Source organism: Salvelinus alpinus, chromosome 11 (genome assembly GCF_045679555.1).
Source record: "Salvelinus alpinus chromosome 11, SLU_Salpinus.1, whole genome shotgun sequence".
Taxonomy (NCBI): domain Eukaryota; kingdom Metazoa; phylum Chordata; class Actinopteri; order Salmoniformes; family Salmonidae; genus Salvelinus; species Salvelinus alpinus.
The window spans coordinates 74163354-74189874 of NC_092096.1; the positions used below are offsets into that span (position 1 = coordinate 74163354).

The 26521-nt window shown below is 38.1% G+C and overlaps 1 protein-coding gene across 4 annotated transcripts in view; it reads right to left on the reverse strand.

Annotated features, from left to right (window-relative positions):
• Positions 1-20933, reverse strand: part of tfr2 (transferrin receptor 2) — a 93125-nt gene extending 72192 nt beyond the window's left edge. For 2 of the 4 annotated variants that reach the window (XM_071334241.1, XM_071334238.1), the window contains exon 1: positions 20835-20933. The gene's annotated coding sequence lies outside the window, so the exon portion shown is untranslated. The other 2 variants (XM_071334239.1, XM_071334240.1) reach the window with 2 other exon arrangements.
• Between the last annotated feature and the right edge of the window lie 5588 nt (positions 20934-26521).

Genomic DNA, 26521 nt, shown 5'->3' on the forward strand with positions numbered 1-26521 from the left:
TAATTGCCTGTAGACCCTGCCACATACATCTCGTGTCTGGGCCATTTAAATGCTTGATACTGTATGTGATATCAACAGAGAGGTATATTTTCTGGGTGATTTAATTATTGACTGGCTTTCATTAAGCTGCCCCAATCAAAGAAAAACTTCCAACTGTTACCTGGTTCAGGTTATCAGTCAACCTACCAGGGTAGTTACAAACAGCACAGGAATTAAATCATCATCATGTATTGATCACACCTTTACTAATGCTGCAGAAATTTACATTAAAGCAGTTTCCAAATCCATTGAATGTAGTGATTACAATATAGTAGCCATATCTAGGAAAACCAAAGTTCCAAAGGCTGGACCTAATATAGTGTATAAGAGGTCATAGAATAAGTTTTGTAGTGATTCACATGTTGTTGATGTAAAGGATATTTGCTGGTCTGTGGTGTGTAATGAGGAGCAACTTGGCATATTTATGAAATTTCTTATTCCAGTTACTAATAAGAAAATGACTGTAAAAAACGGACAAATCCCCTTGGATTGATGAGGAATTGAAAAATTGTAAGGTTGAGAGGGATGAGGCAAATAAGTCTGGCTGCACAACCGATTGGCAAACGTACTGCAAATTGAAAATTTATGTGACTAAACTGAATAAAAAGAAGATGAAACTACACTATGAAACAAGAATAAACTACGTAACAAAGAGAAATGACAAAGAATGACACTAAAAATCTTGGGAGCACCTTCAATGAAATTTTGGGCAAAAAGGCAAACTCTGCTCCATCATTCATTGACTCAGTTGGCTCATTCATCACAAAACCCAATGACAAACTACTTTAATGACTTTTTCATTTGCAAGATTAGCAAATTTAGGGACATGCCAGCAACAAACAATGACTCCACACATCCAAGTATATCGGACCAAATTACGAAAGACAAGAATTGTAATTTTGAATTCCATAAAATGAGGACGGAAGAGGTGAAAAAATGATTGTTGTCCAACAATGACAAGCCACTGGGGTTTGACAACTTGGATGGAAAATGACAGGAGAATAGCAGACGATATTGACACTCCTGTTTACCACATCTTCAATTTAAGCCCACTAGAGAGTGTGTGCCCTCAGGCCTGGAGGGAAGCTACAGTCATTCCTCTACCTAAGAATAGTAAAGCCTCCTTTACTGGCTCAAATAGCCGACCAATCAGCCTGTTACCAACCATTAGTAAACTTCTGGAAAACATTGTGTTTGACCAGATACAATGATATTTCACATTAAACAAATTGACAACAAACTTTCAGCATGCTTACAGGGAAGGACATTCAACAAGCACAGCACTTACACAAATGACTGATGATTGGCTGAGAGAAGTTTATGATATCAAAACACCCCCCACATACCTTTTAAGACTTCAGGCTTCTGACATCATCGATCATAGTCTGCTCCTGGAAAAACGTATGTGTTATGTCTTTACACCCCCTGCTATGATGTGTTATGTCTTTACACCCCCTGCTATGATGTGTTATGTCTTTACACCCCCTGCTATGATGTGTTATGTCTTTACACCCCCTGCTATGATGTGTTATGTCTTTACACCCCCTGCTATAATGTGTTATGTCTTTACACCCCCTGCTATGATGTGTTATGTCTTTACACCCCCTGCTATGATGTGTTATGTCTTTACACCCCCTGCTATGATGTGTTATGTCTTTACACCCCCTGCTATAATGTGTTATGTCTTTACACCCCCTGCTATGATGTGTTATGTCTTTACACCCCCTGCTATGATGTGTTATGTCTTTACGCCCCCTGCTATAATGTGTTATGTCTTTACACCCCCTGCTATGATGTGGATAAAGAGTTACCTGTCTAACAGAACACAGAGGGTGTTCTTTAATGGAAGCCTCTCAAATATAATCCAGGTAGAATCAGGAATTCCCCAGGGCAGCTGTCTAGGACTCTTTTACTAATGGCATGCCACTGGCTACTACAGCGAGCTACTACAGCGAGCTACTACAGCGAGTGAAATCACTGCAACACTTAAAGATCCGCAGTTAGTTTCAGAATGGGTGGGGAGGAATAAGTTTAAATGTTTAAAAAACTAAAAGCATTGTATTTTGGACAATCATTCACTAAACCTCAACTACATCTTGTAATAAATCATGTGGAAATTGAACAAGTTGAGTTGACTAAACTGCTTGGAGTAACCCTGGATTGTAAACTGTCATGGTCAAAACATATTGATACAACAGTAACTAAGATGGGGAGAAGTCTGTCTATAATAAAGCGCTGCTCTACCTTCTTAACAACACTGTCAACAAGGCAGGTCCTACAAGCCCTAGTTTCTACCTTCTTAACAACACTGTCAACAAGGCAGGTCCTACAAGCCCTAGTTTCTACCTTCTTAACAACACTATCAACAAGGCAGGTCCTACAGGCCCTAGTTTCTACCTTCTTAACAACACTATCAACAAGGCAGGTCCTACAGGCCCTAGTTTCTACCTTCTTAACAACACTATCAACAAGGCAGGTCCTACAGGCACTAGTTTAGTCGCACCTGGACTACTGTTCAGTCACGTGGTCAGATGCCACAAAGAGGGACCTCGGAAAATTACATTTGGCTCAGAACAGGGCAGCATGGCTGGCCCTTGGATGTACACAGAGAGCTAATATTAATAATATACATGTCAGTCTCTTCTGGCTCAAAGTGGAGGAGAGATTGACTTCATCACTACTTGTTTTTGTAAGAAGTGTTGACAAGCTGACTGCACTGACCTGTCTGTTTAAACTACTAGGACACCGCTCAGACACTCATGACCCCACAGGACATGCCACAAGAGGTCTATTCACAGCCCAAGTCCAGAACAGACTATGGGAGGCACACAGTACTACATAGAGCCATGACTACATGAAACTCTATTCCACATCAGGCAACTGATGCAGCAGTAGAATCAGATTGTTAAAAACTGGTAAAAATACACCTTATGGAACAAGGGAGACTGTGAAGCAACACACACACACACACACACACACACACACACACACACACACACACACACACACACACACACACACACACACACACACACACACACACACACACACACACACACACACACACACACACACACACACACACACACACACACACACACACACACACACACACACACACACACACACACACACATGATAAGACAGCACTCTATGGATTTTAAATTGTAGATATGGGGTAGTTGAGTAGCGGCAAGGGAACACACAGTGTGTTGTGAAAAGTCTTATGAAACGTAATGTCATGTAATATTTATATTGTATATAACTGCCTTAATGTTGCTGGACCTCAGGAAGAGTAGCTGCTGCCTTGGCAGGAACTAATGGGGATCCATAATAAACCCCAGGAAGAGTAGCTGCTGCCTTGGCAGGAACTAATGGGGATCCATAATAAACCCCAGGAAGAGTAGCTGCTGCCTTGACAGGAACTAATGGGGATTCATAATAAACCCCAGGAAGAGTAGCTGCTGGCTTGACAGGAACTAATGGGGATCCATAATAAACCCCAGGAAGAGTAGCTGCTGTCTTGGCAGGAACTAATGGGGATTCATAATAAACCCCAGGAAGAGTAGCTGCTGCCTTGGCAGGAACTAATGGGGATCCATAATAAACCCCAGGAAGAGTAGCTGCTGCCTTGGCAGGAACTAATGGGGATCCATAATAAACCCCAGGAAGAGTAGCTGCTGGCTTGGCAGGAACTAATGGGGATCCATAATAAACCCCAGGAAGAGTAGCTGCTGCCTTGGCAGGAACTAATGGGGATCCATAATAAACCCCAGGAAGAGTAGCTGCTGCCTTGGCAGGAACTAATGGGGATCCATAACAAACCCCAGGAAGAGTAGCTGCTGCCTTGGCAGGAACTAATGGGGTTCCTTAATAAATACAAACTGGCAAAGCTTCAATACAGGACTAAGATTGAATCCTACTACACCGGCTCTGACGCTCGGCGAATGTGGCAGGGCTTCAAACTATTATGGCCTACAAAGGGAAACCCAGCCGCGAGCTGCCCAGTGATGCAAACCTATCAAATGGGTGAAATGCCTTTTATGCTTGCTTCGAAGCAAGCAACACTGAAGCATGCATGAGAGCACCAGCTGTTCCAGACGACCTATAGGGAAGAGGTCAGAAACCTTGCAGTGTGGTGCCAGGACAACAACCTCTCACTCAATGTGATCAAGACAAATGAGCTGATCGTGGACTACAGGAAAAGGAGGGCCGAGAACACGCTCCCATTCTCATTGACGGGGCTGTAGGGAAGCGGGTCGAGAGCTTCAAGTTCCTTGGTGTCTACATCACCAACAAAATATCATGGTCCAACCACACCAATACAGTTGTGAAGAGGGCATGACTTAGGAGACTGAAAATATCCTCATAAAGTTCTACAGCTGCACCATCGAGAGCATCCTGACGTCCGTCCGCAAGGCGCTACAGAGGGTAGTGCGTACGGCCCAGTACATCACTGGTGCCAAGCTTCCTGCCATCCAGGACTTCTATACCAGGCGGTGTCAGAAGAAGGCCCAAAATATTGTAAGACTCCAGCCACCCAAGTCAGACTGTTCTCTCTGCTACCGCACGGCAAGTGGTACCGGAGCACCAAGTCTATGTCCTAAAGGCTTCTTAACAGCTTCTACCCACAAGCCATAAGACTCCTGAACAATGAATCAAATGGACTATTAGTATCTTTATTAACACTGTTGCTATTTGTATTTTATTATCTACGCATTGTCACTTTACCCCTAACTACATTTACTTATTACCTCCACTAACTGTACCCCTGCACATTGACTCTGTACCGTAACACCCTGTATATAGTCTCCACATTGACTCAGTACCGGTACCCCCTGTATATAGTCTCCATATTGACTCAGTACCGGTACCCCCTGTATATAGTCTCCATATTGACTCTGTACCGTAACACCCTGTATATAGCCTCCACATTGACTCTGTACCGTAATACCCTGTATATAGCCTCCACATTGACTCTGTACCAGTAGCCCCTGTATATAGCCTCCACATTGACTCTGTACCGTAACACCCTGTATATAGTCTCCATATTATACCTGTATATAGCCTCCACATTGACTCTGTACCATAAAACCATGTATATAGTCTCGTTTTTGTTATTTTATTGTGTTATTTTTTTAACTTTAGTTTATTTAGTAAATATTTTCTTAAAACTGCATTGTTGGTTAGGAGCTTGTAGGTAATAACATTTGATTTGGTTTGTGTGTATGTATGTGTGCGAGTTAAACCGTAGCAAAGTGCTTGCTTAGTGATCCTGTCACGACTCCCCTGCCTGTTCGGGCGGCGCTCGGCGTCGCCGGTCTACTAGCCGCCACCGATCCCCTTTTCCTTTTCTGTTTGTTTGGTCTCATTGGTTGCACCTGTCCCTTATTTTGTTTCTTGATTCATGTCTATTTAAGACTATTTGGCCTATGTTTGTGCGGGATTGTTTTTCTGTTGGTCAGGTTGTGCGTGTTGTGTTCCTGTCCGTGTTGGGTTGGACTATTTTCTGACGATTTTTCACTTGTTGTTTTGGGCGTTCGTTTTGGGAATCCTAATAAAGTCGGTTTCCCCCAGTATCCTCTGCTCTCTGCATTTGACTCTGCACTCACCACTCCAGGCGATTGTGACAGATCCGTCTCCTGGTTGGCTGTGTGTGGTGGAGTGAGGCCTGTGATTGGCTGAGAGGAGAGGTCAGAGGGCAGAGTGTGTGGCGAGCGTGCCGAATGTTTAATTTGATTAACTTTATTAACAGCTCAGCAAACAAGCACACACACACAAAGGGGTGGTCCTTCCAGTCTGGCAGAATGATGCAACACCAAAAGATTAGCCTTAATCCAACCCACAAATACTCTAAAACCATGACAACACAGCATTAGTGTAATACCTAGAGACAACAGACATGACAACACAGCCTTAGTTTAATACCTAGAGACAACAAACATGACAACACAGCCTTAGTTTAATACCTATAGACAACAGACATGACAACACAGCATTAGTTTAATACCTAGAGACAACACAGCATTCGTTTAATACCTAGAGACAACACACCTGACAACACAGCATTAGTTTAATACCTAGAGACAACACAGCATTAGTTTAATACCTAGAGACAACACAGCATTAGTTTAATATCTAGAGACAACACAGCATTAGTTTAATACCTAGAGACAACACAGCATTAGTTTAATACCTAGAGACAACACAGCATTAGTTTAATACCTAGAGACAACACACCTGACAACACAGCATTAGTTTAATACCTAGAGACAACACACCTGACAACACAGCATTAGTTTAATACCTAGAGACAACACAACATTAGTTTAATACCTAGAGACAACACAGCATTAGTTTAATATCTAGAGACAACACAGCATTAGTTTAATACCTAGAGACAACACAACATTAGTTTAATACCTAGAGACAACACAGCATTAGTTTAATACCTAGAGACAACACAGCGTTAGTTTAATACCTAGAGACAACACACCTGACAACACAGCATTAGTTTAATACCTAGAGACAACACAGCATTAGTTTAATACCTAGAGACAACACACCTGACAACACAGCATTAGTTTAATACCTAGAGACAACACAGCATTAGTTTAATACCTAGAGACAACACAGCATTAGTTTAATACCTAGAGACAACACAGCATTAGTTTAATACCTAGAGACAACACACCTGACAACACAGCGTTAGTTTAATACCTAGAGACAACACAGCGTTAGTTTAATACCTAGAGACAACACAGCATTAGTTTAATACCTAGAGACAACACAGCGTTAGTTTAATACCTAGAGACAACACAGCATTAGTTTAATACCTAGAGACAACACAGCATTAGTTTAATACCTAGAGACAACACAGCATTAGTTTAATACCTAGAGACAACACACCTGACAACACAGCATTAGTTTAATACCTAGAGACAACACAGCATTAGTTTAATACCTAGAGACAACACAGCATTAGTTTAATACCTAGAGACAACACACCTGACAACACAGCATTAGTTTAATACCTAGAGACAACACAGCGTTAGTTTAATACCTAGAGACAACACACCTGACAACACAGCATTAGTTTAATACCTAGAGACAACACAGCGTTAGTTTAATACCTAGAGACAACACAGCATTAGTTTAATACCTAGAGACAACACACGCCGTTAGTTTAATACCTAGAGACAACACAGCGTTAGTTTAATACCTAGAGACAACACACCTGACAACACAGCGTTAGTTTAATACCTAGAGACAACACAGCGTTAGTTTAATACCTAGAGACAACACAGCGTTAGTTTAATACCTAGAGACAACACAGCGTTAGTTTAATACCTAGAGACAACACAGCGTTAGTTTAATACCTAGAGACAACACAGCGTTAGTTTAATACCTAGAGACAACACAGCGTTAGGTTAATACCTAGAGACAACACAGCGTTAGTTTAATACCTAGAGACAACACAGCGTTAGTTTAATACCTAGAGACAACACAGCATTAGTTTAATGCCTAGAGACAACACAGCGTTAGTTTAATACCTAGAGACAACACAGCGTTAGTTTAATACCTAGAGACAACACAGCGTTAGTTTAATACCTAGAGACAACACACCTGACAACACAGCATTAGTTTAATACCTAGAGACAACACAGCATTAGTTTAATACCTAGAGACAACACACCTGACAACACAGCGTTAGTTTAATACCTAGAGACAACACAGCATTAGTTTAATACCTAGAGACAACACAGCATTAGTTTAATACCTAGAGACAACACAGCATTAGTTTAATACCTAGAGACAACACAGCATTAGTTTAATACCTAGAGACAACACAGCATTAGTTTAATACCTAGAGACAACACAGCGTTAGTTTAATACCTAGAGACAACACAGCATTAGTTTAATACCTAGAGACAACACACCTGACAACAGTTAAACGTTCCAGTCTACGTTACACATTCAGGTAATACCTCCTCATACAGAAAGACAGACGGGCAGGAGATGTGTTGTTGAATCTGACCTTGTCACTGTGTATACAGACACAGCACACAGAGCAATGACCCTAAACATCTAACGCCTCACACACACTGACCTACCAACACGACCAAACACGCATCATATTATCTACTTACAAACATATTCACTCTCACACACACAACCTGAGGCCATTTTGAAGAAAAGTATGATAAACACATACACTCTCACGTCGACTACCACAATACCACTATCGCTGCTACTGCTACTACTACTGCTACAATACCACTATCGTTGCTACTACTACTACTATCGCTGCTACTACAGCTGCTACTACTACTACTATCGCTGCTACTGCAGCTGCTACTACTGCTGTTACTACTACTACTACTACTACAGCTGCTGCTACTACTACTACTACAATTACTACTGCTACTGCTGTTACTACTGCTACTACAGCTGCTACTACTACTACCACATTACCACTATCGCTGCTACTACTACTGCTGCTACTGCTACTACAGCTGCTACTACTGCTGCTACTGCTACTACTACTGCTACTACAGCTGCTACTACTACTACTACTACTGCTACTACTACTACTACTACTGCTACTACTACTACTGCTACTACTGCTACTGCTACTGCTACTACAGCTGCTACTACTACTACTACTACTACTGCTACTACAGCTGCTACTACTACTACAACTACTACTGCTACTGCTACTACTACTACTGCTACTACAGCTGCTACTACTACTACTACTACTACTGCTACTACTACTGCTACTGCTACTACAGCTGCTACTACTATTACTACTAGTACTACTATCGCTGCTACCACTACTGCTACTGCTACTACAGCTGCTACTACTACTACAACTACTACTGCTACTGCTACTACTGCTACTACTACTACTGCTGCTACTGCTACTACTACAACTACTACTGCTCCTACTACTAGTGCTGCTACTACTACTGCTACAACTACTACTGCTACTACTACTGCTACTGCTACTGCTACTGCTACTACAACTACTACTGCTACTACTACTACTGCTACTGCTACTGCTACTACTACCACTACTACTGCTGCTACTGCTACTACTACTAGTACTACTACTGCTACTAGTAGTACTACTACTGTTGCTACTACTACTATTATTACTACTACTACAATTACTACTACTACTAATACAACTACTACTGCTACTACTGCTACTAGTACTACTACTGTTGCTACTGCTACTACTACTACTACTACTGCTGCTACTACTACTACTACTGCTACTACAGCTGCTACTACTACTACTACTACTACTACTATCGCTGCTACTACTACTGCTACTGCAACTACAGCTGCTACTACTACTACAACTACTACTGCTACTGCTACTACTACTACTGCTACTACTGCTACTACTACTACTGCTGCTACTGCTACTACTACAACTACTACTGCTCCTACTACTACTGCTGCTACTACTACAACTACTACTGCTACTACTACTACTGCTACTACCACTACTACTGCTGCTACTGCTACTACTACTAGTACTACTACTGCTACTAGTAGTACTACTACTGCTGCTACTACTACTATTATTACTACTACTACAATTACTACTACTACTACTAATACAACTACTACTGCTACTAGTACTACTACTGTTGCTACTGCTACTACTACTACTACTACTGCTGCTACTACTACTGCTACTAGTACTACCACTACTACTACTACTACTACTACTACTACTACTGCTACTGCTACTGCTACTACTGCTACTGCTACTACTGCTACTACTACTGCTGCTACTACACTACTACTACTACTACTACTACTGCTAGTACTACTGCTACTACTGCTAGTACTACTGCTACTACTGCTACTACTACAACTACTACTACTGCTGCTACTACTACTACTTACTGCTGCTGCTACTACTACTGCTGCTGCTACTACTACTGCTGCTACAACTACTACTATACTACTAACTACTACTATTCTACTACTACTATACTACTGTTACTATACTACCATTATACAACTACTACTATTCTACTGTTACTATACTACTACTACTACTACTACTATACTACCAACTACCACTATACTACTAACTACCACTATACTACTGTTACTATACTACTGCTATACAACCACTACTATACTACTGTTACTATGCTGCTACTATTATACTACTACTATACTACTGTTGCTATACTACTACTATACAACTACTACTATTCTACTACTATTATACTGCTGTTACTATGCTACTACTATCATACTACTACTATACTGCTGTTACTATGCTACTACTATTATACTACTACTACTATTCTACTACTACTATTCTACTACTATTACTATACTACTACTCTACAACTACTACTATACTACTGTTACTATACTACTACTATTCTACTACTACTATACTACTGTTACTATACTACTACTATTATACTACTACTATTCTACTACTACTATTCTACTACTACTACTATACTGCTGCTACTACTATTATACTACTGCCATTCTACTACTACTATACCACTGTTACTATACTACTACTATTATACTACTACTATTATACTACTACTATTATACTACCACTATTATACTACTGTTACTATACTACTACTATTATACTACTACTGTTCTAACACTACTATACTATTGTTACTATACTACAACTATTATACTACTACTATTCTACTACTACTATACTGCGGTTACTATGCTACTACTATTATACTACTACTATTCTTCTACTACTATACTACTACTATTCTACTACTACTATACTACTGTTACTATACTAGTAGTATTCTACTACTTCTATACTGCTGTTACTATGCAACTACTATTATACTACTACTATTCTACTACTACTATACTACTGTTACTATACTACTACTACTATACTGCTGTTACTATACTACTACTATTATACTACTACTATTCTACTACTACTATACTGCTGTCACTATGCTACTACTATTATACTACTACTACTACTACTATACTACTGTTACTATACTACTACTATTATACTACTACTATTCTACTACTATTATACTACTGCTATTCTACTACTACTATACTACTGTTACTATACTACTACTATTATACTACTACTAGTCTACTATTACTATGCTGATGTTACTATGCTACTACTATTATACTACTACTATTCTACTACTACTACTAATGTTACTATACTACTACTATTATACTACTACTATACTGCTGTTACTATGCCACTACTATTATACTACTACTATACTAATGTTACTATACTACTACTATTATACTACTACTATTCTACTACTACTATACTACTGTTACTATACTACTACTATTATACTACTAATATTCTACTACTACTATACCGATGTTACTATACTACTACTATTATACTACTACTATTCTACTACTACTATACTGCTGTTACTATACTACTACTATTATACTACTACTATTCTACTACTACTATACTACTACTGTTACTATACTACTACTATTATACTACTACTATTCTACTACTACTATACCGCTGTTACTATACTACTACTATTATACTACTACTATTCTACTACTACTATACTGCTGTTACTATGCTACTACTATTCTACTACTACTATACTACTGTTACTATACTACTACTATTATACTACTACTATTCTACTACTACTATACTGCTGTTACTATGCTACTACTATTATATTACTACTATTCACCTACTACTATACTACTGTTACTATACTACTACTATTATACTACTACTATTCTACTACTACTATACTGCTGTTACTATGCTACTACTATTATACTACTACTATTATACTACTACTATACTAATTTTACTATACTACTACTGTTATACTACTACTATCCTACTACTACTATACTACTGTTACTATACTACTACTATTATACTACTACTATTCTACTACTACTATACTGCTGTTACTATGCTACTACTATTATACTACTACTACTACTACTACTATACTACTGTTACTATACTACTGTTACTACACTACTACTATTATACTACTACTATTCTACTACTATTATACTACTGCTATTCTACTACTACTATACTACTGTTACTATACTACTACTATTATACTACTACTAGTCTACTATTACTATGCTGATGTTACTATGCTACTACTATTATACTACTTCTATTCTACTACTACTACTAATGTTACTATACTACTACTATTATACTACTACTATACTGCTGTTACTATGCCACTACTATTATACTACTGCCATTCTACTACTACTATACCACTGTTACTATACTACTACTATTATACTACTACTATTATACTACTACTATTATACTACCACTATTATACTACTGTTACTATACTACTACTATTATACTACTACTGTTCTACCACTACTATACTATTGTTACTATACTACAACTATTATACTACTACTATTCTACTACTACTATACTGCGGTTACTATGCTACTACTATTATACTACTACTATTCTTCTACTACTATACTACTACTATTCTACTACTACTATACTGCTGTTACTATACTAGTAGTATTCTACTACTTCTATACTGCTGTTACTATGCAACTACTATTATACTACTACTATTCTACTACTACTATACTACTGTTACTATACTACTACTATTCTACTACTACTATACTGCTGTTACTATACTACTACTATTATACTACTACTATTCTACTACTACTATACTGCTGTCACTATGCTACTACTATTATACTACTACTACTACTACTATACTACTGTTACTATACTACTACTATTATACTACTACTATTCTACTACTATTATACTACTGCTATTCTACTACTACTATACTACTGTTACTATACTACTACTATTATACTACTACTAGTCTACTATTACTATGCTGATGTTACTATGCTACTACTATTATACTACTACTATTCTACTACTACTACTAATGTTACTATACTACTACTATTATACTACTACTATACTGCTGTTACTATGCCACTACTATTATACTACTACTATACTAATGTTACTATACTACTACTATTATACTACTACTATTCTACTACTACTATACTACTGTTACTATACTACTACTATTATACTACTAATATTCTACTACTACTATACCGATGTTACTATACTACTACTATTATACTACTACTATTCTACTACTACTATACTGCTGTTACTATGCTACTACTATTATACTACTACTATTCTACTACTACTATACTGCTGTTACTATACTACTACTATTCTACTACTACTATACTACTACTGTTACTATACTACTACTATTATACTACTACTATTCTACTACTACTATACCGCTGTTACTATACTACTACTACTATACCGCTGTTACTATACTACTACTATTATACTACTACTATTCTACAACTACTATACTGCTGTTACTATGCTACTACTATTCTACTACTACTATACTACTGTTACTATACTACTACTATTATACTACTACTATTCTACTACTACTATACTGCTGTTACTATGCTACTACTATTATACTACTACTATTATACTACTACTATACTACTTTTACTATACTACTACTGGTATACTACTACTATCCTACTACTACTATACTACTGTTACTATACTACTACTATACAACTACTACTATTCTACTACTATTATACTGCTGTTACTATGCTACTACTATTATACTACTACTATACTGCTGTTACTATGCTACTACTATTATACTACTACTACTATTCTACTACTACTATTCTACTACTATTACTATACTACTACTCTACAACTACTACTATACTACTGTTACTATATACTACTACTATTCTACTACTACTATACTACTGTTACTATACTACTACTATTATACTACTACTATTCTACTACTACTATTCTACTACTACTACTATACTGCTGTTACTATGCTACTACTATTATACTACTGCCATTCTACTACTACTATACCACTGTTACTATACCACTGTTACTATACTACTACTATTATACTACTACTATTATACTACTACTATTATACTACCACTATTATACTACTGTTACTATACTACTACTATTATACTACTACTGTTCTACCACTACTATACTATTGTTACTATACTACAACTATTATACTACTACTATTCTACTACTACTATACTGCGGTTACTATGCTACTACTATTATACTACTACTATTCTTCTACTACTATACTACTACTATTCTACTACTACTATACTACTGTTACTATACTAGTAGTATTCTACTACTTCTATACTGCTGTTACTATGCAACTACTATTATACTACTACTATTCTACTACTACTATACTACTGTTACTATACTACTACTATTCTACTACTACTATACTGCTGTTACTATACTACTACTATTATACTACTACTATTCTACTACTACTATACTGCTGTCACTATGCTACTACTATTATACTACTACTACTACTACTATACTACTGTTACTATACTACTACTATTATACTACTACTATTCTACTACTATTATACTACTGCTATTCTACTACTACTATACTACTGTTACTATACTACTACTATTATACTACTACTAGTCTACTATTACTATGCTGATGTTACTATGCTACTACTATTATACTACTACTATTCTACTACTACTACTAATGTTACTATACTACTACTATTATACTACTACTATACTGCTGTTACTATGCCACTACTATTATACTACTACTATACTAATGTTACTATACTACTACTATTATACTACTACTATTATACTACTACTATACTACTGTTACTATACTACTACTATTATACTACTAATATTCTACTACTACTATACCGATGTTACTATACTACTACTATTATACTACTACTATTCTACTACTACTATACTGCTGTTACTATGCTACTACTATTATACTACTACTATTCTACTACTACTATACTGCTGTTACTATACTACTACTATTATACTACTACTATTCTACTACTACTATACTACTACTGTTACTATACTACTACTATTATACTACTACTATTCTACTACTACTATACCGCTGTTACTATACTACTACTATTATACTACTACTATTCTACTACTACTATACTGCTGTTACTATGCTACTACTATTCTACTACTACTATACTACTGTTACTATACTACTACTATTATACTACTACTATTCTACTACTACTATACTGCTGTTACTATGCTACTACTATTATATTACTACTATTCACCTACTACTATACTACTGTTACTATACTACTACTATTATACTACTACTATTCTACTACTACTATACTGCTGTTACTATGCTACTACTATTATACTACTACTATTATACTACTACTATACTACTTTTACTATACTACTACTGTTATAATACTACTATCCTACTACTACTATACTACTGTTACTATACTACTACTATTATACTACTACTATTCTACTACTACTATACTGCTGTTACTATGCTACTACTATTATACTACTACTACTACTACTATACTACTGTTACTATACTACTACTATTATACTACTACTATTCTACTACTATTATACTACTGCTATTCTACTACTACTATACTACTGTTACTATACTACTACTATTATACTACTACTATACTGCTGTTACTATGCCACTACTATTATACTACTGCCATTCTACTACTACTATACCACTGTTACTATACTACTACTATTATACTACTACTATTATACTACTACTATTATACTACCACTATTATACTACTGTTACTATACTACTACTATTATACTACTACTGTTCTACCACTACTATACTATTGTTACTATACTACAACTATTATACTACTACTATTCTACTACTACTATACTGCGGTTACTATGCTACTACTATTATACTACTACTATTCTTCTACTACTATACTACTACTATTCTACTACTACTATACTGCTGTTACTATACTAGTAGTATTCTACTACTTCTATACTGCTGTTACTATGCAACTACTATTATACTACTACTATTCTACTACTACTATACTACTGTTACTATACTACTACTATTCTACTACTACTATACTGCTGTTACTATACTACTACTATTATACTACTACTATTCTACTACTACTATACTGCTGTCACTATGCTACTACTATTATACTACTACTACTACTACTATACTACTGTTACTATACTACTACTATTATACTACTACTATTCTACTACTATTATACTACTGCTATTCTACTACTACTATACTACTGTTACTATACTACTACTATTATACTACTACTAGTCTACTATTACTATGCTGATGTTACTATGCTACTACTATTATACTACTACTATTCTACTACTACTACTAATGTTACTATACTACTACTATTATACTACTACTATACTGCTGTTACTATGCCACTACTATTATACTACTACTATACTAATGTTACTATACTACTACTATTATACTACTACTATTCTACTACTACTATACTACTGTTACTATACTACTACTATTATACTACTAATATTCTACTACTACTATACCGATGTTACTATACTACTACTATTATACTACTACTATTCTACTACTACTATACTGCTGTTACTATGCTACTACTATTATACTACTACTATTCTACTACTACTATACTGCTGTTACTATACTACTACTATTCTACTACTACTATACTACTACTGTTACTATACTACTACTATTATACTACTACTATTCTACTACTACTATACCGCTGTTACTATACTACTACTACTATACCGCTGTTACTATACTACTACTATTATACTACTACTATTCTACAACTACTATACTGCTGTTACTATGCTACTACTATTCTACTACTACTATACTACTGTTACTATACTACTACTATTATACTACTACTATTCTACTACTACTATACTGCTGTTACTATGCTACTACTATTATACTACTACTATTATACTACTACTATACTACTTTTACTATACTACTACTGGTATACTACTACTATCCTACTACTACTATACTACTGTTACTATACTACTACTATACAACTACTACTATTCTACTACTATTATACTGCTGTTACTATGCTACTACTATTATACTACTACTATACTGCTGTTACTATGCTACTACTATTATACTACTACTACTATTCTACTACTACTATTCTACTACTATTACTATACTACTACTCTACAACTACTACTATACTACTGTTACTATATACTACTACTATTCTACTACTACTATACTACTGTTACTATACTACTACTATTATACTACTACTATTCTACTACTACTATTCTACTACTACTACTATACTGCTGTTACTATGCTACTACTATTATACTACTGCCATTCTACTACTACTATACCACTGTTACTATACCACTGTTACTATACTACTACTATTATACTACTACTATTATACTACTACTATTATACTACCACTATTATACTACTGTTACTATACTACTACTATTATACTACTACTGTTCTACCACTACTATACTATTGTTACTATACTACAACTATTATACTACTACTATTCTACTACTACTATACTGCGGTTACTATGCTACTACTATTATACTACTACTATTCTTCTACTACTATACTACTACTATTCTACTACTACTATACTACTGTTACTATACTAGTAGTATTCTACTACTTCTATACTGCTGTTACTATGCAACTACTATTATACTACTACTATTCTACTACTACTATACTACTGTTACTATACTACTACTATTCTACTACTACTATACTGCTGTTACTATACTACTACTATTATACTACTACTATTCTACTACTACTATACTGCTGTCACTATGCTACTACTATTATACTACTACTACTACTACTATACTACTGTTACTATACTACTACTATTATACTACTACTATTCTACTACTATTATACTACTGCTATTCTACTACTACTATACTACTGTTACTATACTACTACTATTATACTACTACTAGTCTACTATTACTATGCTGATGTTACTATGCTACTACTATTATACTACTACTATTCTACTACTACTACTAATGTTACTATACTACTACTATTATACTACTACTATACTGCTGTTACTATGCCACTACTATTATACTACTACTATACTAATGTTACTATACTACTACTATTATACTACTACTATTATACTACTACTATACTACTGTTACTATACTACTACTATTATACTACTAATATTCTACTACTACTATACCGATGTTACTATACTACTACTATTATACTACTACTATTCTACTACTACTATACTGCTGTTACTATGCTACTACTATTATACTACTACTATTCTACTACTACTATACTGCTGTTACTATACTACTACTATTATACTACTACTATTCTACTACTACTATACTACTACTGTTACTATACTACTACTATTATACTACTACTATTCTACTACTACTATACCGCTGTTACTATACTACTACTATTATACTACTACTATTCTACTACTACTATACTGCTGTTACTATGCTACTACTATTCTACTACTACTATACTACTGTTACTATACTACTACTATTATACTACTACTATTCTACTACTACTATACTGCTGTTACTATGCTACTACTATTATATTACTACTATTCACCTACTACTATACTACTGTTACTATACTACTACTATTATACTACTACTATTCTACTACTACTATACTGCTGTTACTATGCTACTACTATTATACTACTACTATTATACTACTACTATACTACTTTTACTATACTACTACTGTTATAATACTACTATCCTACTACTACTATACTACTGTTACTATACTACTACTATTATACTACTACTATTCTACTACTACTATACTGCTGTTACTATGCTACTACTATTATACTACTACTACTACTACTATACTACTGTTACTATACTACTACTATTATACTACTACTATTCTACTACTATTATACTACTGCTATTCTACTACTACTATACTACTGTTACTATACTACTACTATTATACTACTACTAGTCTACTATTACTATGCTGATGTTACTATGCTACTACTATTATACTACTTCTATTCTACTACTACTACTAATGTTACTATACTACTACTATTATACTACTACTATACTGCTGTTACTATGCCACTACTATTATACTACTACTATTCTACTACTACTATACTAATGTTACTATACTACTACTATTATACTACTACTATTCTACTACTACTATACTACTGTTACTATACTACTACTATTATACTACTACTATTCTACTACTACTATACCGATGTTACTATACTACTACTATTATACTACTACTATTCTACTACTACTATACTGCTGTTACTATGCTACTACTATTCTACTACTACTATACTGCTGTTACTATACTACTACTATTATACTACTACTATTATACTACTACTATTCTACTACTACTATACTACTACTGCTACTATACTACTACTATTATACTACTACTATTCTACTACTACTATACCGCTGTTACTATACTACTACTATTATACTACTACTATTCTACTACTACTATACTGCTGTTACTATGCTACTACTATTATACTACTACTATTCACCTACTACTATTACTATACTACTACTATTATACTACTACTATTCTACTACTACTATACTACTGTTACTATACTACTACTATTATACTACTACTGTTCTACTACTACTGTACTACTGTTACTATACTACTACTATTATACTACTACTATTCTACTACTACTATACTGCTGTTACTATGCTACTACTATTGTACTACTACTACTACTACTACTACTACTACTATACTGATGTTACTATACTACCAACTACTACTATTCTACTGCTATTATACTGTTACTATACTACTACTATTATAAAACTGCTATTCTATTACTACTATACCGCTGTTACTATACTACTACTATTATACTACTACTGTTCTACTACTACTATACTGCTGTTACTATGCTACTACTATTATACTACTACTATTCTACTAATACTATACTACTGTTACTATACTACTACTATTATACTACTACTATCCTACTACTACTATACTACTGTTACTATACTACTACTATTATACTACTACTATTCTACTACTACTATACTGCTGTTACTATGCTACTACTATACTACTACTACTACTACTATACTGCTGTTACTATACTACCAACTACTACTATTCTACTACTACTATTCTACTACTACTACTACTATTCTACTGTTACTATTCTACTACTACCATTCTACTGCTATTATACTACCACTATATCGGAGAGCCACTAAAAGTATGACAACAGCAGAGGCCTGCAGACAACAAGTACAATCAGCCAATCAGGGCAACATTCCGCTGAACCCTGATCAGACACCAATGTAGACATGCAAACCACACACACACATTGTTTACACACACACACACACACACACACATCATGTGTAGAAGAGGTGTACTCACCCCTGGGTGTCCCTCTCTCTCTCTACCTCTCTCTCTCTACCTCTCTCTACCTCTCTCTACCTCTCTCTCTCTCTCTCTCTACCTCTCTCTACCATACCTCTCTCTCTCTACCTCTCTCTACCGTACCTCTCTCTACCGTAGCTCTCTCTCTACCTCTCTCTCTCTACCATGCCTCTCTCTCTCTACCGTACCTCTCTCTCTCTACCGTACCTCTCTCTCTCTACCGTACCTCTCTCTCTCTACCGTACCTCTCTCTCTACCGTACCTCTCTCTCTCTACCGTACCTCTGTCCTCGTCTTCTCACCTTCTCGTCTTCTCTCAGCGTGTAAAGTCCAATCTCTCTTCCAACTGTCACCAAAACCAGTCATACCTGCGTCCTCTCCTCCTCAGTCTATCTCCAAACTACAGCCCTTCCCATATCTGCAGTCCTGGCAATTGATTGGTACTGAGATACAACCTCCCTGTTTAGAGGCGTGGTTAAAACTCATGTGTTCTGCAGGGAGAGAGCGATGTGTCTAGCTGTCAGTAAAGAGTAGAGAGGTGATGGAGTGACCTCAACTAGACATACAGGACATTGACAGTATAGAGGTGATGGAGTGACCTCCACCAGACATACAGGACATTGACAGTATAGAGGTGATGGAGTGACCTCCACCAGACATACAGGACATTGACAGTATAGAGGTGATGGAGTGACCTCCACCAGACATACAGGACATTGACAGTATAGAGGTGATGGAGTGACCTCCACCAGACATACAGGACATTGACAGTATAGAGGTGATGGAGTGACCTCCACCAGACATACAGGACATTGACAGTATAGAGGTGATGGAGTGACCTCCACCAGACATACAGGACATTGACAGTATAGAGGTGATGGAGTGACCTCCACCAGACATACAGGACATTAACAGTATAGAAGTGATTGAGTGACCTCCACCAGACATACAGGACAGTATAGAGGTGATGGAGTGACCCCCACCAGACATACAGGACAGTATAGAGGTAATGGAGTGACCTCCACTAGACATACAGGACATTGACAGTATAGAGGTGGTGATGGAGTGACCTCCACCAGACATACAGGATACTGACAGTATAGAGATGATGGAGTGACCTCCACCAGACATACAGGACACTGACAGTATAGAGGTGATGATGGAGTGACCTCCACCAGACATACAGGACACTGACAGTATAGAGGTGGTGATGGAGTGACCTCCACCAGACATACAGGACACTGACAGTATAGAGGTGGTGATGGAGTGACCTCCACCAGACATACAGGACACTGACAGTATAGAGGTGATGGAGTGAACTCCACCAGACATACAGGACATTGACAGTAGAGTATAGAGGTGATGGAGTGACCTCCACCAGACATACAGGACGGTATAGAGGTGATGGAGTGACCCCCACCAGACATACAGGACAGTATAGAGGTGATGGAGTGACCTCCACCAGACATACAGGACATTGACAGTATAGAGGTGGTGATGGAGTGACCTCCACCAGACATACAGGATACTGACAGTATAGAGATGATGGAGTGACCTCCACCAGACATACAGGACACTGACAGTATAGAGATGATGATGGAGTGACCTCCACCAGACATACAGGACACTGACAGTATAGAGGTGGTGATGGAGTGACCTCCACCACATACAGGACATTGACAGTAGAGTATAGAGGTGATGATGGAGTGATCTCCACCAGACATACAGGACACTGACAGTATAGAGGTGGTGATGGAGTGACCTCCACCAGACATACAGGACACTGACAGTATAGAAGTGATGGAGTGACCTCCACCAGACATAAAGGACACTGACAGTATAGAGGTGGTGATGGAGTGACCCCCACCACATACAGGACATTGACAGTATAGAGGTGATGGCGTGATCTCCATCAGACATACAGGATTCTGACAGTATAGAGGTGATGGAGTGACCTCCACCAGACATACAGGACAGTGACAGTAGAGTATAGAGGTGATGGAGTGAACACCACCAGACATACAGGACATTGACAGTATAGAGTTGGTGATGGAGTGACCTCCACCAGACATACAGGACACTGACAGTATAGAGGTGGTGATGGAGTGACCTCCAACAGACATACAGGATTCTGACAGTATAGAGGTGATGGAGTGACCTCCACCAGACATACAGGACATTGACAGTAGAGTATAGAGGTGATGGAGTGACCTCCACCAGACATACAGGACATTGACAGTAGAGTATAGAGGTGATGGAGTGACCTCCACCAGGCATACAGGACATTGACAGTATAGAGGTGATGGAGTGACATCCACCAGACATACAGGACACTGACAGTATAGAGGTGATGGAGTGACCTCCACCAGACATACAGGACAGTATAGAGGTGATGGAGTGACCCCCACCAGACATACAGGACAGTATAGAGGTGATGGAGTGAACTCCACCAGACATACAGGACATTGACAGTATAGAGGTGATGGAGTGACATCCACCAGACATACAGGACACTGACAGTATAGAGGTGATGGAGTGACCTCCACCAGACATACAGGACAGTATAGAGGTGATGGAGTGACCTCCACCAGACATACAGGACATTGAAAGTATAGAGGTGATGGAGTGAACTCCACCAGACATACAGGACACTGACAGTATAGAGGAGGTGATGGAGTGTTCTCCACCAGACATACAGGACATTGACAGTAGAGTATAGAGGTGATGGAGTGACCCCCACTAGACATACAGGACATTGACAGTAGAGTATAGAGGTGATGGAGTGACCTCCACCAGACATACAGGACATTGACAGTATAGAGGTGATGGAGTGACCTCCACCAGACATACAGGACACTGACAGTATAGAGGTGGTGATGGAGTGACCTCCACCAGACATACAGGACATTGACAGTATAGAGGTGGTGATGGAGTGACCTCCACCAGACATACAGGACATTGACAGTAGAGTATAGAGGTGGTGATGGAGTGACCTCCACCAGACATACAGGACATTGACAGTATAGAAGTGATGGAGTGACCTCCACCAGACATACAGGACACTGACAGTATAGAGGTGGTGATGGAGTGATCTCCACCAGACATACAGGACACTGACAGTATAGAGGTGGTGATGGAGTGACCTCCACCAGACATACAGGACACTGACAGTATAGAGGTGGTGATGGAGTGACCTCCACCAGACATACAGGACATTGACAGTATAGAGATGATGGAGTGATCTCCACCAGACATACAGGACACTGACAGTATAGAAGTGATGGAGTGACCTCCACCAGACATACAGGACATTGACAGTATAGAGATGGTGATGGAGTGACCTCCACCAGACATACAGGACATTGACAGTAGAGTATAGAGGTGATGGAGTGACCTCCACCAGACATACAGGACATTGACAGTAGAGTATAGAGGTGATGGAGTGACCTCCACCAGACATACAGGACATTGACAGTATAGAGGTGATGGAGTGATCTCCACCAGACATACAGGACATTGACAGTAGAGTATAGAGGTGATGGAGTGATCTCCACCAGACATACAGGACACTGACAGTATAGAAGTGATGGAGTGACCTCCACCAGACATACAGGACACTGACAGTATAGAAGTGATGGAGTGACCTCCACCAGACATACAGGACATTAACAGTATAGAGGTGGTGATGGAGTGACCTCCACCAGACATACAGGACACTGACAGTATAGAGGTGGTGATGGAGTGACCTCCACCAGACATACAGGACATTGACAGTATAGAGATGATGGAGTGATCTCCACCAGACATACAGGACACTGACAGTATAGAAGTGATGGAGTGACCTCCACCAGACATACAGGACACTGACAGTATAGAAGTGATGGAGTGACCTCCACCAGACATACAGGACATTGACAGTATAGAGATGGTGATGGAGTGACCTCCACCAGACATACAGGACATTGACAGTAGAGTATAGAGGTGATGGAGTGACCTCCACCAGACATACAGGACATTGACAGTAGAGTATAGAGGTGATGGAGTGACCTCCACCAGACATACAGGACATTGACAGTATAGAGGTGATGGAGTGATCTCCACCAGACATACAGGACATTGACAGTAGAGTATAGAGGTGATGGAGTGACCTCCACCAGACATACAGGACACTGACAGTATAGAAGTGATGGAGTGACCTCCACCAGACATACAGGACACTGACAGTATAGAAGTGATGGAGTGACCTCCACCAGACATACAGGACATTAACAGTATAGAGGTGGTGATGGAGTGATCTCCACCAGACATACAGGACACTGACAGTATAGAGGTGGTGATGGAGTGACCTCCACCAGACATACAGGACATTGACAGTATAGAGATGATGGAGTGATCTCCACCAGACATACAGGACACTGACAGTATAGAAGTGATGGAGTGACCTCCACCAGACATACAGGACATTAACAGTAGAGTATAGAGGTGATGGAGTGACCTCCACCAGACATACAGGACATTGACAGTATAGAGGTGATGGAGTGATCTCCACCAGACATACAGGACATTGACAGTAGAGTATAGAGGTGATGGAGTGAACTCCACCAGACATACAGGACACTGACAGTATAGAAGTGATGGAGTGACCTCCACCAGACATACAGGACACTGACAGTATAGAAGTGATGGAGTGACCTCCACCAGACATACAGGACATTAACAGTATAGAGGTGGTGATGGAGTGACCTCCACCAGACATACAGGACACTGACAGTATAGAGGTGGTGATGGAGTGACCTCCACCAGACATACAGGACATTGACAGTATAGAGGTGGTGATGGAGTGACCTCCACCAGACATACAGGACATTGACAGTAGAGTATAGAGGTGGTGATGGAGTGACCTCCACCAGACATACAGGACATTGACAGTATAGAAGTGATGGAGTGACCTCCACCAGACATACAGGACACTGACAGTATAGAGGTGGTGATGGAGTGATCTCCACCAGACATACAGGACACTGACAGTATAGAGGTGGTGATGGAGTGACCTCCACCAGACATACAGGACACTGACAGTATAGAGGTGGTGATGGAGTGACCTCCACCAGACATACAGGACATTGACAGTATAGAGATGATGGAGTGATCTCCACCAGACATACAGGACACTGACAGTATAGAAGTGATGGAGTGACCTCCACCAGACATACAGGACATTGACAGTATAGAGATGGTGATGGAGTGACCTCCACCAGACATACAGGACATTGACAGTAGAGTATAGAGGTGATGGAGTGACCTCCACCAGACATACAGGACATTGACAGTAGAGTATAGAGGTGATGGAGTGACCTCCACCAGACATACAGGACATTGACAGTATAGAGATGGTGATGGAGTGACCTCCACCAGACATACAGGACATTGACAGTAGAGTATAGAGGTGATGGAGTGACCTCCACCAGACATACAGGACATTGACAGTAGAGTATAGAGGTGATGGAGTGACCTCCACCAGACATACAGGACATTGACAGTATAGAGGTGATGGAGTGATCTCCACCAGACATACAGGACATTGACAGTAGAGTATAGAGGTGATGGAGTGACCTCCACCAGACATACAGGACACTGACAGTATAGAAGTGATGGAGTGACCTCCACCAGACATACAGGACACTGACAGTATAGAAGTGATGGAGTGACCTCCACCAGACATACAGGACATTAACAGTATAGAGGTGGTGATGGAGTGACCTCCACCAGACATACAGGACACTGACAGTATAGAGGTGGTGATGGAGTGACCTCCACCAGACATACAGGACATTGACAGTATAGAGATGATGGAGTGATCTCCACCAGACATACAGGACACTGACAGTATAGAAGTGATGGAGTGACCTCCACCAGACATACAGGACATTGACAGTATAGAGATGGTGATGGAGTGACCTCCACCAGACATACAGGACATTGACAGTAT